Below are 13717 nucleotides of genomic sequence, written 5' to 3'. Positions count from 1 at the left end.
AGTTTTATTAGTCTGACATTTAGTGAAGTTTTTTTGCATTCCAGGACAGTTTAAAGTCTCGGGAAACTTTAAACGCTTGTAATATCTTGACACAAAAAGTGTGCAAATACCAGTGTATGAGACTGATGAAATAATTATGCAACGTTAAGCTTAGAAAATCGACAGAAAGGCAGACAGTAGACATCTTCGCTGCCTGTTCACTGACTGTTGTGTGGAGTAATGAGGATATAGCCCCTCCACACAGTCACATTAAGGGAAATCTCTCTGCAGCTGCATCTGCCATATTGATATATATGTGCACATTTTGATTTTGAGTACAGACAGATCGCGCCTCGCTAAAATGCAATAAAACATTTTAATCTGGTCTTATGACTGTTAATTGGCTTGATTCAATATGAATGAGCTCCAGAGGGTGAGAGGAAAGTCCAGAGCAGGGGCTCATTAGGAGAGCCTACTTTCCTCTCTGACACCCAATCAAGCTCAGTTTAGAAGCTCGGGTTTTAGTGAGCTGATAAATTATTCGGTAAGCAGCTGGCAGATGAAAAGGTTAGCTCCCTGCCCTGGTCGGTGTGGTACCTGACAGTGTCGACTGTGTTTACTTTGTACACCTGGGAATGTGTGCACTATAAATACCACAGCTGAGGTAACCACCGGGCCCCGAGGGATATGAACGAGCTGCAGCCTCAGCCGGCGCCCTCAGCCCTGCAACATCTCCATCATTGACACATCTGAACACACCGCAGACGGCAGAGCGGATATTTAGTACTCTGCTGCACACGTGTTTGCTCTTTGAATTGCATAGAGACGACACTTTGTCCACGGACATCTCGCTGTAGTATCAACTCACTCTCCCCGTCCCCGAGTAGAGCCAATCGCATTATATTGTTAGATCAACCTCGGATTAGTGTGGCTCAACACTTACTATTCAACAGCCTGTTCTAATTCCTTTACATGTTCTCTCATCTCCGCTGCAAACAGGGCTGACAAAATTAATACCCTGCTAAGCCTTAGAAATGACTGACACATGCAAAGTGACATGTTAAATGGTCAGAGGTGTGTTCATCACCTTGAAATTAATACATTCAAGTTAGATGACATACTCAGATAATATTCACTTATCTGTTTCTGAGCACGTCCTGAAAAAGGTTAATGGTTTACATCAAATCAAATGTCTTAAAGTGGTATTCCTACTAGTATTTTACTTTCATGAAGGGGTATTTTGGGCATATAAGCATTGTAGCAACATGTCCACAGACAGAGGTTGGACAGAACTTGTATGTGTATGACTGATTTAATGAGACACAAATAAGACAGAAGTGCTAATGAACAGTTTATTATCACAAGCTTCTCAGTGTTTGTAGATGCATACCCAACATCGTAGCCTGACGCTGACGTGCACAGAAATGTAACATCTCGCTGCGATGCAGACCTCCTGTTTTTGTGTACCATTTCCTTCAGTAGTGTGATTTAATCTGGCTTCATATGAGTAGAGGAAAGTCCACTAGCCACTAGGCTAATTTATGCAATAGTCATGTCATGTGTCATGTCAATAGTTGTGTCATAGGCTTATGCTAATAACGTTAGCATGTTTTATATGTGGAGAAAACATGTCAAGTTTTGGCGATGAAACTTGTGAGTTGGAAAGGAGAGGAATTTTGTAACGTTACCTTTGTTAAATGTTGCTTTTAACCCTGGCCTCATATGAGTAGATGAAAACTCTGCTAGCTGCCCGGCTAATTTATGCATTGTAAAATGTCATAGACTTATGCTAATATTGTTAGCATGCAGTATTTATGGGGGAAAACATGTCCAACAAAAGACAATTGTTTTGTTCGTGTAATGTTGTTGCTATCAGGCCATGTTTTAAGTGTGTCTTAGGGGTTTTAGTTGAATCAATCAAACGTTACAGCACTTCACAGAAACTACTGGCCTACTAGCGTTTTTGGCAATGTAATTTCAGAGCGCTACAGATATACCACTGCTAAAGTATAAAAGCTCACAACTGCATCGGCCATGTGTGTAGGCTACGGTGTGGACTCAGTGTAGGGCCTATGCACAACTATAAATCAGTCTTTTGAAGTCGGGGGTTGGTGAGGTTCTTCCCACTTTACTAGTATGAAATGACTTAAGGGTTTGTTCCAGTTGAAATTTCCAACTGAGAATTTCAACTTCCCAGTTCAAATGGAACACACCATTTGTCCCTAATATAGGTATGGCTCACACATTTCCCATAATGAAACTCAATAGCATCTTACAATAGTTCCCCCTTGCTTTAATGAGTAAACTGAACTTAATGGGTAAAATTGGCAGAAAAAAGCCACCTTTAAGAATTGAATTAAACTATTCATACAGACTTGTGCAGTCTTTTTATAGATCAATAATTGCTTTTATTTTCTGCATTTTTCCAAAATCATACCTGCATCATTATTTTATCACAGTATGATTCTGCTGGAAGAAGACAAACAGTAATATTGAATCAGTGCCCAGATCTGAACACAGCCAAGGCAGGAAACTTCACTCTTTTCTGGCCAGGGGCTGCAGCAGCTGATAGAGCAGATAAACTAACCAGCTCCTGTCAAAATATAATAAGATTTAGCCGTTTTTAATTTCCCACGCTGCCCTCCTCTACCTCTCATCTCCTCCATTTGCTTCCCACTAGAGGGCCAAACTGGGCTACCCAGAATCTGCCTGTCACCCGCGTTAACTCACCTCTCACCAAAACAAAAATAGCTGTGATCTTATGTGAGTCCAGGGGAGACGATTCATAGCAGCAGCCGCTGTTTCTCACTGTCTTGTTTGCCTCTGAAAAGCCTTCAGAGGAGACGATCTCGGTCCACAGAGTGCTGCCAAGTGTGGGCGTCAATTTGAGGTGTTGCTTCTCTTGTTTGAATGACAGCTTAGAGACACACTTGTTGGATGTTGGTGCACAGAGAGAGACAGAAACAGGCAGCGGAGAGACATTTAAAAATGTGAAATGTGAAAAATGTGCAACACTATGGCCTCGTGGCGCTTTTCAGGGCTTCTTTTTTTTCCCCACTGAAATGTTTATGGCAGTGATATTTACAGAAGTGAGAATGTGCAGGGAAAGGAATCAGTTCTGTTTTAAGAGATGCATCAATTGGACTCCTGTTATAATTGTTCTTTTGTGAAGCAGATGTGAGGAAATTAATCCTGTAGCTTCAGGTTGCGTCAGGGTTGTCTGCCACTGCCACTGTTAAATTGAATGTGTTTGATATTGAGTGTAATTAAACAACATTGGCTTTGTTCTCGGGGTGAACAATGAGACTTTCAGATCCACGGCTTTGTTGTGCTCTTGTATTTGCAGTGCGATCAAAAGCTGCCAACTTTTTTTCTGAGCTTGCTTTGCACTTATTTCCAGTCATGTACCAGCCCTCTGAGTAAAGCCTTGATTGTGTGTGTATGTGTGTGTGTGTCCGCATGTTCACAGTTCATGCAGCAGCTCCGGGTGCTTGTGAGCGTGCGTGCCTGCCTGCTTGTGTGCCACTTTTGTAATCTGTAAATGAGCTTACTAGCACGCACGTTTTTGATCCAGGACTTACTCATTTTCTTTATTACAGCAGCAGTGGGATTTTTAGATTAAATATCATTTACCATAAATCTCTTCCTAGAAAAGTGAAATGTAAAACGCTTTGTCGGGTTTATGTTTCCCAGAACAAAAGGGGGTCAGGCTGGTAGGGCCCGTCACATCAGTCTTTTTGCGGGCATATCAGCAAACAGGCTGGAGTGTTTGCACAGGAGTGATTACTCTGTGTGCCGAGAGCTTTAGCACATTAGCCGGCAACATTTGTTCTACACTTGTGCTTAGCAATGAGCTAACATGTTGATCATGTTTGGTTGAGTGGGGCGGTTTCTGTAAATGTCACGCTTGGGATGGATTGCACTTGTCGATAGCAGTTAGGCTTAATATGGAGGATATTCAATAAGAACTCAAGCTTGCTGCAGCACACACAAACAGAAGCAAAACAGAAGCATGATAATTAACTAGTGCCACCTGCTTGCCAAAATATTAGGCTCAGTCCACTCAGCAAACAATTGCAGAAAACAATTACAATTTTCAAACACTCTGACTCATTTTGAGAGCTCCAATCATAGCAAGTTACAGGCTGAATTGACCAAATCCCTATAACGTGTAGAAAACTGGCAGGTGAACTGTGGAGATATGTAAAATCGACAAACTTGTAGGCAGCGTTTGCACAGCAGAGTTTGATTTTATGTATGTGACGTGGGGGGGTTCTTTCAGAAAGTTATTTAAATGAACATTGTGATTTGGTGAATAGCACATCTGTTAATGTTTCTGTGGTTAACAACCTGTTGAACTTTTGTATTGAACAGAATCATAAAATGACAAACTTAGAGCAAAATAATTGAAAGCATGTTTTATCTATTATTGATTGTCTTCGGTTTGTGTAAAGGGCAACTTTGCCGACATTATCCTTTACCCAGACATGTCTGAACTCTCACTGCGTCCAAAATTGCATACCTTGCACTAGATACCCAATATGTGTATTATCGTTCAACATCCTGATGTCACTGTTTTTTATCATTATGTGACTATCCAAATAGTTGGATATTTCAGTCAACATCAAAGTGATCAAGTGGCCAAATTACATCCCTGTAGCCACACTACAAGTACCCAAAACAAAGCTCAATAATTATGTACTGTGTCATCCATCTGTAATGATAGACCTACCACAATACTTCCTATAGTGTTCCCCTAATTGCACACCAGGCAGTAGTGTCATGACCAAAGTTACTCATCTCTACAGAGGTATTTATCACTTATTGACATTACAGCGCTGCCTCGGTTGCTGTCCGCTGCTATGAACGTTGTCGTCGCTACTAGGGTTGGGTATTGGTTGGGTTCTTTCTGATACTGGTGTTAAAATGCTACTTCAAAAATAGCACTGGTGCCTAAACAGCGCCTGAACCAATACTTTGAAAAACATAAAGCACAAAACAGCAGATAAAAATGACATTAAAGAACATTTTTTATTGCAAAGGCAAATTTAAACTATTCACGTTATATATAAATCCAAACCCAACAACAACAGTTACAGTCCTATTAACTCAGGAGAAACATGGTAGCCAGACATTTCGCCCTTATCTGTTCAAGAGTGGCTGAGACTATACATTGAGAACAGCAGGTCCACCTTAAAACTCCACCTTAAGTAAGTCTGATAAGGTTCTAGTAGGAGGCTAACCTACGAACTAAATAAACCTCACCTACTATATAGTGTGTTAGTATGGAATTTCGGACACAGCCAGGGTTCATCATCAAGTGTTTCCCATGATTCTCTGGGGCCTCTGTGGTTGTGGTCGCTTGCCAGGCGCCCCTTATCAGTTCCTGGGGACAAGCTGGGTTTCTGTCCAGATAAAGGGGGAGACCACACAAACCACATTCTGGAGAAAAAGAAAAGAAAGTGACAGAAACAAAGGCGACCCTCTCCCATTGATCAATGTATATAACGTAACAGTTAATATTAGAGATGGTGGCCGATACAGTTACCTATAACATTATTTTACAATTGCAAGGCCATCTTTTGTTGCTCATATTTACAGGGAAAGAAAAGGGTTAATCCAAGTTCGTGGTATTTAAATCATTTTATATTCAGTGTTGTTCTCCCCCGTTTTTCTTGGAAGGATTGATCCTTAGTCATCACTCATCTTGGTCGTTTACCACCATGAGAAGCCAAGCTGCTTCACCTCAGATGCCTCGTAGTGAAATTGATGCAGGCAGGATGAACTGTAAGTGGAAATGAAGACATAAGTTTTAAAAAGAGCAGGCAGCCTCCTCAGGTGTTACGGTGTCTTATTAAAGAGGGAAGGTGATGCCACTAGCTGGCAACGATTTGTTTTTGTCTTAGTCAGAAGTGCACCGGCTTTCCAGGAAAGTCTGCAGTGTTTACCACTGGAGCAAGAATTGGGTCTGCATATGAGTCATACACACACACACACACACACACACACACACACACTGAGGCCAGTAAGTGGTTGGTAAGTAAGTGCCAGGTACTGTAAGTGATTATTTGTGAATGAGAGGTTTGAACTTAACATTGTTGTATGCAACAAAATTTAAAATGAACACATTTCCACGAACACTATGAAAAGCACGTCTGCAGCAGGATATAAACTGTTCAGATTAGATTTTTTACTGCTTTATTTTGCAGGGTCTGCGTGGGCGTGAGCGCCTTTTATGGTTCTGAACCGGTGAACTTGACACAGTGCTCCTTTCCTCGAAGGCTCAGTGGTATCTAGGTTACAAGCGCAACTGTTTTGACGTCTATACAGCCTTGAAACACAACAAAAACAGTCAGGAAGATAAAGTAAAATAAACACTAATGAGTAAGGTCAGAAGATTGCATTGTTTGGGCTGGTACCCAAGATTAGCCTCTCTAGGCTATGGGCACTGGTAGATTTATTTTATGGACACCGCTTAAAGAGAATACTATGTTTGTACACCCGCCAGCTTCCATTACGATTTCTCAAATGCATGCAGTTTCTTTACTTGAACGTATTTTTTACACAAACTGTCATCCCAGTCAACAGATGCACTAAATCTACTGTATGAAGTGAGAGTAAAGCTTGTATGGCTACGTGTTTATTTTCTGGTAGCAACTTAATTTCTTCCAGAGGGCACCAAGCAGTTGACGGTAATGTGATGTGACACTGATATGAAAACACAAACTCAACTCGTGCCACTGTGAAGTAATAAAGTAGAAATTGTGGAGCTGTTAAAAAAACATGTTTTGAGGCTGGTTTGCCAACTGTGCAACAGATAGCTGTAAATGATCTGCGTTTTTAGGCGTGTTGTAGATGTAGTTGACACATTACAGAATATAGCTCCTCTAACTAGGTGAGAAAGCGAAAAAAATGTTGAACTATTCCTCTAACCATGATAATCTGTTAATTTTCAGAATCCCAATTTCAAACAAGGTCTGCTGCACATTGTGTTTGTGTGTGTAACTGTGAGCGCACTCTTACTCTCTGGTCAGTGGGGAGTTTTGGCAGGAGTGGCGAGGGACTGTTGCTGACGTAAACAGTACTACACACATGGCAGTGACACACACATATATACACCACGGTATAGGGCTGTTCCCTTGCTGGTGCTGGGAAATCGACACAAGGGACACAGAATGCTGTAACATGCTGTACAGTACAAGCATGTAAGCGTATGTACTCACACCACCTTTAAGAAATAGGCCCCAGGGGTGTTGTAGATGTTACAGGGGACCTATTATGCTCATTTTTAGGTTCATACTTGTATTTTGGAATTCTACTAGAACATGTTTACATGCTTTAATGGTCAATAAACATTTTATTTTCCTCATACTGTTGTATGTTGACTGTGCTGTACATGCTATTCACCCTCTGTCTGAAATGTTCTGTTTTAGCACCTGTCTCTTTAAGCCCCCTCCCGAAAAGCCCAGCCTGCTCTGACTGGTCAGCATTTCCGGGTCTTTCGCATCTTAGCATCCTTGCACCATCATTGCATGACTTAACTAGAGTATAATGGCACTTTGTACCTTGAAAAATTACAAATAAAAGCTTTAAACCAAAATGTTCACAACCAGACATGTTTCTGCAGAAATATGAGCTGAAATCTGGGGAAAATTAACAACATCAGCAGCAAAGATTACATGTTTCCCTGATGTTAGCATGTAGCTACATGTAGCAGTGTACTTGCAGCTGTTGAATGACACTGTATAGCGGCACTTTCTTCTGTTAAAAATCATAGATAAAAGCTTCTTAACACAACCGGATATGTTCCAGCAGAGATGTGATCCAAAATCTGGTGAAAATTAACATCATCAGCAACCAAGATCACATGTTTCCCTGATGTTAGCATGTAGCTACATGTAGCAGTGTACTTGCAGCCACTGAATGACTGTGTAAAGGGGCACTTTCTTCTGTCAAAAATCACAGTTAAAAGCTCCTTAACACAACCGCACATGTTTTAGCATGAATATGATCCAAAATCAGGGAGAAATTAACTACATCAGCAACCAAGATTACATGTCTTTGATGTTTGCATGTAGCTACATGTAGCAGTGTACTTGCAGCTGCTTAATGACTGTGTATAGGGGCACTTTTTTCTGTTTAACATTACAGATTAAAGCTTCTTAACACAATTGGACATGTTCCAGCACGAATGTTATCCGAAATCTGGGGAAAATTAACAATATCAGCAACCAAGATCACGTTTCCCTGATGTTAGCATGAAGCTACATGTAGCTACATGTAGCAGTGTACTTGCAGCTGTTGAATGACATGTCTGGCAGCACCTTCTTCAATTAAAAATCACAGATAAACACTTGTTAACCCAACTGGACATGTTCCAGCAGGAATGTTATGTGAAATCGTGGGAAAATTAATCACACCAGTGACCAAAATTACATGTTTCCGTGACATTCGCATGTAGCTACATGTAGCCGTGTAGGCTACGCAATGTAAACACGTGCAGTAGCATGCCTGGAGCAGATGACAGTACAAAGAAATCCGTCACAAGTTGACGTCAGCTTGTCTCTAAAGTAGAAAGAAACGTTGGAAACAATTTAGAACGATCTGAGACCTGGCATTTTTGGTCCCAGGGATTACATCATGGATTACATATGTTGAATTTATCGTTTAAAACTTTGGCCACGTTTAATATGAACATCCAACACTGTAACATCATGACAGAAAGTAAGGAAAAGCATAGGCCTAATAAGTCCCCTTTAAACGCTCACACCTTGATGATTGTGACCTCTTGGATTTGCTGGCCCTCTCTCTTTCTCTCTCGGGGTCTCATACTTTCAAGGTTATTGTTGTCATGGCCAAAAACTAATCTTGTAGCTTTATTAGGGTAGGCTCTAATAAAACTCCTGCACCATCACCCTGCTGCAGACAGCCTTGTATTTTGCACTGTCGTACACGGCTGGGACAGAAAGAAGGTTTTGCATTACCATTCAGTTTGACTTTAAAGTTCATGTTTTTTTTTCTTTGTGATTTTGGATTGTTATTTTTGACAACAAGCAGCTTTGGGTGATAATCTCTCCAAAGTAATTTGACGGCCCATCTTTGGGTCTCAGCCCTGTATTTGATAAACACTGCAGTACAGTGCGCTCACAGATCTCTGGATGCCTATAAGTCTATATTATGGATTTGCTTTTTATTACACCTGCCAGATACTATTAACGGGGCAGCAGTGGCATAGAGATTTAAGGAACAGACTTGGGACTAGAAGATCACTGGCTCGTACTGTCTGGTAAATGGAAAAAGTGAATGAAAGTGAGGAAACTCAGGTGCCCTTGAGCAAGACACATAATTCCTAACTGGTCCAGTAGAGCTGCCACAGTATGGCTGTGGTTTCCCTTGGCATATTTCAGATATAAAACTGTTGAGAAGAACCGTGAAAAGGAAGCTTCCTAATCAGTCGTCTTCTCAGAAGTTTAAAATAAGTCAAAGTAAAAGCTTCTCTGCAGAGATATGGATATAAGGCCAAAGTGTATGATAGTTCATGCATTAAATTTACATTTCTCTCATCCTACTCTCCATTCTGGACCCATACAGTGACCCCTTTTTATCCTCTTATCCAAATGCACGCCATCACACATCACACCGCTCAAATGCAGGGGTGAAAGGGTTAAAAGTTTTCTCTGCAATAAAGAGGGCCCGGCTTATCCCTGAGTCTATTTTTAGAAGCACACACACAAGATATGTGCACGTGCACGCATGGCGAACAAACAATCATTATATTTGGTCTCCCGTGTTGATTCTCCTCTTCACGACTGAGCGGTTTGTTGCCGTGTGTCGTGCTGCTAAAAATGGAGCACGGGACGAGTGCATGCATGACACAACCTGCCTTTTTTGTGCGGCGGTCAGTGTGATATGAGCGTGAGCCTCATCGAGGGTAATTTCAAGCTTTATTGTCACGTTTTGTCTGCCATCCACTTGTGCTGACATGTTTCTCTCCTACAAAAACCAAATTACGAAATTGTGGCAGATTGCAGAATGCACTTTAGCGGCGTGTTCCCACCATTGCTGAACTGAGCTTAGGCTCCTGCCAGCCAGACAGTGCGTCAGTTCTGTCCTCCCATGTGCCACCAACTTGGCTGAACATGACTAACAGTCCATCCCAGAACAGGCCCGGGGGGGTCTCTTGTGCAACGACCGACCCCCTACATGCACAAGCTCCGCTTTGTCCTTGTGCAAATGGAGCGCAGCACCCATCTCGTCCTGCCACACCCATCCCCCCACCACAAAAACAAACACCTAATCACGGCCTTTATGCCTGTTTTTAATTGATATTAGGACAGGGACAGCAGAGAGGGAACACGAGCTAATGAAAGGAACGGGACGCATCTTTTGTCCCTGTGTCTTTTGTCTCGTCCCAGCTGAGAAACGGGATACACTGTGTTCTGCCAACGAGCTGTCAGCGGCAATTACGGTTTACATTGCCTCCTCGGAGCCCTTTCCTTGTGCCTTTTGACATGTCGCTCCACAGTGCTTGACACAGAGCATGAATGTCTGGCCTGGGCATCAAGGAAATACTTCCGTTACGCAAGTGGAGCAAAGTACGATCACTGCTGGGACTAAACTCACTAGAAAAAGTCAAGAAAAATATACCAAATATAAAAAATAGTGCACCTGTTACTCTGTATGCATAGTAGCTGCAGAGCAACTGTCATCTCACATATTGTGGGTGTTTGTTGTTGTAAGGCATTAGGCCCAGCTACCAAGGCTTTACAGTTGCATCACAGATCTCCTAGCAACCATGTGTGGCACCATCATGGACGTCCATTAAGGAACCACTGTGTGAAAACAGTCATTAAATATATGAAAAAATGTGTGTAGTGTATGTTAAAAGCAGTGCCTGCAGTCAGTTCAGTCATTTATGCATTTATCCTTTTTTATACCTAATTATTGCTGCTGAATGCACCGGGGCAAAGTCAGAGAAACACCTTGGAGAGATTTACTCATTTGGTTGGAAATGCATTTTTATGCCATTGATGCCCTGGAGCTTTGAACCTCCAATATGGCTGCCTGTTGGTGTGTTACAACACCCTCTACATAGTGTTTTGGCATTATTTAAATATGTTGCAAAGTCGCTACCAACATGCATCATATTAAACCACAGAATCTTTAATTTTTTTGGATAATTAACACTGAAAAATCAGTTTTTACTGCAGTTTTAGATGTAGGAAACACAGATATCTGATTGTCACCAAGCCTGTTTACACCTGGTATTAACATGCATTTCAGTGACCAGAACCCAAGTAGACAGCCCCGTTCACTGTTCCCACCTGTGTCTTAATGCGTCTACAGCTGAACACACTGCTTTCACACCTGCCCTGTTTGGTTCAGTTCAATCGAACTCCAGTTTGTTTCCCCCCTAAGTGCGGTTTGTTTGGGTATTTGTGAATTCAGCAATCGCATTTGGGTGCGCACCGAAACAACCTGACTGAGACCTTCTTGAAGAGGTGGTCTGGTTACAGACAAAGTTTGTTTTTGGTTAGAACGTGTCTTGACCTCGATCTGAACCAACTGCAGTCACACATTGTTTGGGTTAAACATGAGCATGCTACAGTCCTGGAGGATTATTAATGTGTGCCTTCTCCTGTACTGCCTTAATATGCACATTCAGCACATCCAATGCATCAAAACATTGTTTTCTAGTTGGAGCCGCGCCTTGTTTTCAAACTGTATGGTTTGACTTAAATGAACAATGACAGCAATATAGTCCACGATGAGCAGCGCTAAAATCAATCTGCGTAGTTGTCCCTCCATTGTGATATTAGAAAGGGTCACATTTATCTTAGAAGTGTACTCTTCTTCAACATTTTGTTTACTTCCTGGATTTTTTCGGCATTGAAATTCTGACCAACCAAGAGCAGGTTTCTTGAGCAAGGCATTTGGTCTGGTCCGCTTGTAAATGCTGCCGTGAGAACACGAACCAACTCTAGGCAATCATGCAACTTTATAACAAAATTAGTCCCTGATTCGGGTCTCTCTAGGTCTGAAAGCACCCTTATGTTCAGGTTTTGTTACTGCTTACATCACTTATGCTAGAAGGTCAAAGTGCCCCGCACACACTTATAACATCCACATGTGATTTGTGAAACAGAGGGTTTGGGGGTCCACCGCAAGAAAACTGAGCCATCAAACACATAGATTTTAGCAATATTTAGATGCCAGACAGCAAGATGGCGCCTATTCATCCCAATGGAGTTGCTCCCCTGGCGCGTACGCCTAGAAAGTTCCCTAGCTTCTGGGTTTACTTACACGATATGCAGCCTGCTGAATGCGCGCAGTAGTGTTTCTCCTACTGGCTGTACCCGTGAGTTCCCGCTTAACTCATAGACTTTATATAGTGATGACGTCATCGATTTTTAAACTGCTTTTTTCAACGTGAGGAAAGTTTTACAAATGCAGAACTGCCATGGCTCAAAACTTCACAACAGAAAGGGTCATTATTGTCCTTGTTTGCAGTTTGAGGTGTCCTTTCAAAAGTTTTACAGACATGTCTTACGCAGTTTTAACCTATGGGGAAAAGGCTTTTTGGGCTGCAGGGGATTTTTTGCCTGCAATACCACGAGTGGACACTGGGAAAAATTTGCTGCAAGGCTGAGCAGCTTCACTGGGCGCCTGATCAAACACTTAATTTCAATTTGGGTGTAAATATCTTTCATTTTGTCAAAATCAATGTCCCATGCCACCTCCGTGTTTTTCATGACACCTTTATGACACCTATGGGTCAAGCAACACTTTGTCCAAATCTTTGTAAATTGGGCAAGGTATAGAGCAATGGCAAGCTGTCACCACAACAACCACCATGTCCTGCATTGGTGATGTAGTCCATGTCAGGGACACATCAAGACACACTAGTGTTCACACCACAAACAAGCCTCTGCAAGTGGTTGAAGTAATCAGATCTCAATGCGTCTCGATGGTCATTTACACTTACATGCTGTCCACATGTGAGCAGATCGCCCAAGACGTACAGTAATACCAGGTCTAATCATATGCAAAGTTGTATTTCAGTTTGGATTTACATAAATAAAATATGGTTAGTCAACGGTGAAGAAGAGACAGTCACTCTTATAAAGATGCAGCCTTTACTCATGCATCCGCTTCTCTTTGAATTGTAGCTCTAAACTTGCATTCCTAAATTATAAATGAGCGACCAAATGACAAACAAATCGTTATCCAACAGTCACCGTCATATTAAATTCATAAATCTGATCTGCAGACTTGCTAAAAAACAACACTTTGAGTTGGAGGCTCACTCCTGTGCATGTTATTGTGTCCTGGTCGATGCATTTCTAGCTCCAACGTCTGCAGTTTTCGGTCTCTTCATTGGTCTACTGACCTCATGACTGTAATGCGTTTTGGACGTGCAACAGACACCCGCAGTCTAATTACCGATTCACAGCTAATTTGTGATTTTATTTCAAATGACGGCATTCACGGAGGAGCACAAAGAAGCACTCAGACACCAAGCCAAATTACATTACCGCTGTGTTTTTCCGACGCTCCCAGCATGAAATGAGGGTCAGATGGTTGCTTCCGACTGTTCACGGGACGCAAACTGTTGGTGGCTCACACAGGGGTCACCCATTCTCTTTTATCAGTCGCCATGACGTCAGCCAGTGCCCTCGGGAAGCAAATTTGTGACCCAGAGGAAAAGGCTCTTCAAGGAGAGGCGTGTTTGATTAAT

At 42.0% G+C, this 13717-nt stretch overlaps 1 protein-coding gene across 2 annotated transcripts in view; it reads left to right on the top strand.

Moving 5' to 3' along the window:
- Positions 1-13717, top strand: part of LOC125884727 (histone deacetylase 4-like) — a 74592-nt gene that overhangs the window by 3483 nt on the left and 57392 nt on the right. The gene's annotated exons all lie outside the window — the stretch shown is intronic.

This window comes from Epinephelus fuscoguttatus, linkage group LG24 (genome assembly GCF_011397635.1).
Source record: "Epinephelus fuscoguttatus linkage group LG24, E.fuscoguttatus.final_Chr_v1".
NCBI lineage: Eukaryota > Metazoa > Chordata > Actinopteri > Perciformes > Serranidae > Epinephelus > Epinephelus fuscoguttatus.
The sequence above is the reverse complement of the archived record's forward strand: the minus strand, read 5'-3'. Positions and strand labels throughout refer to the sequence as shown.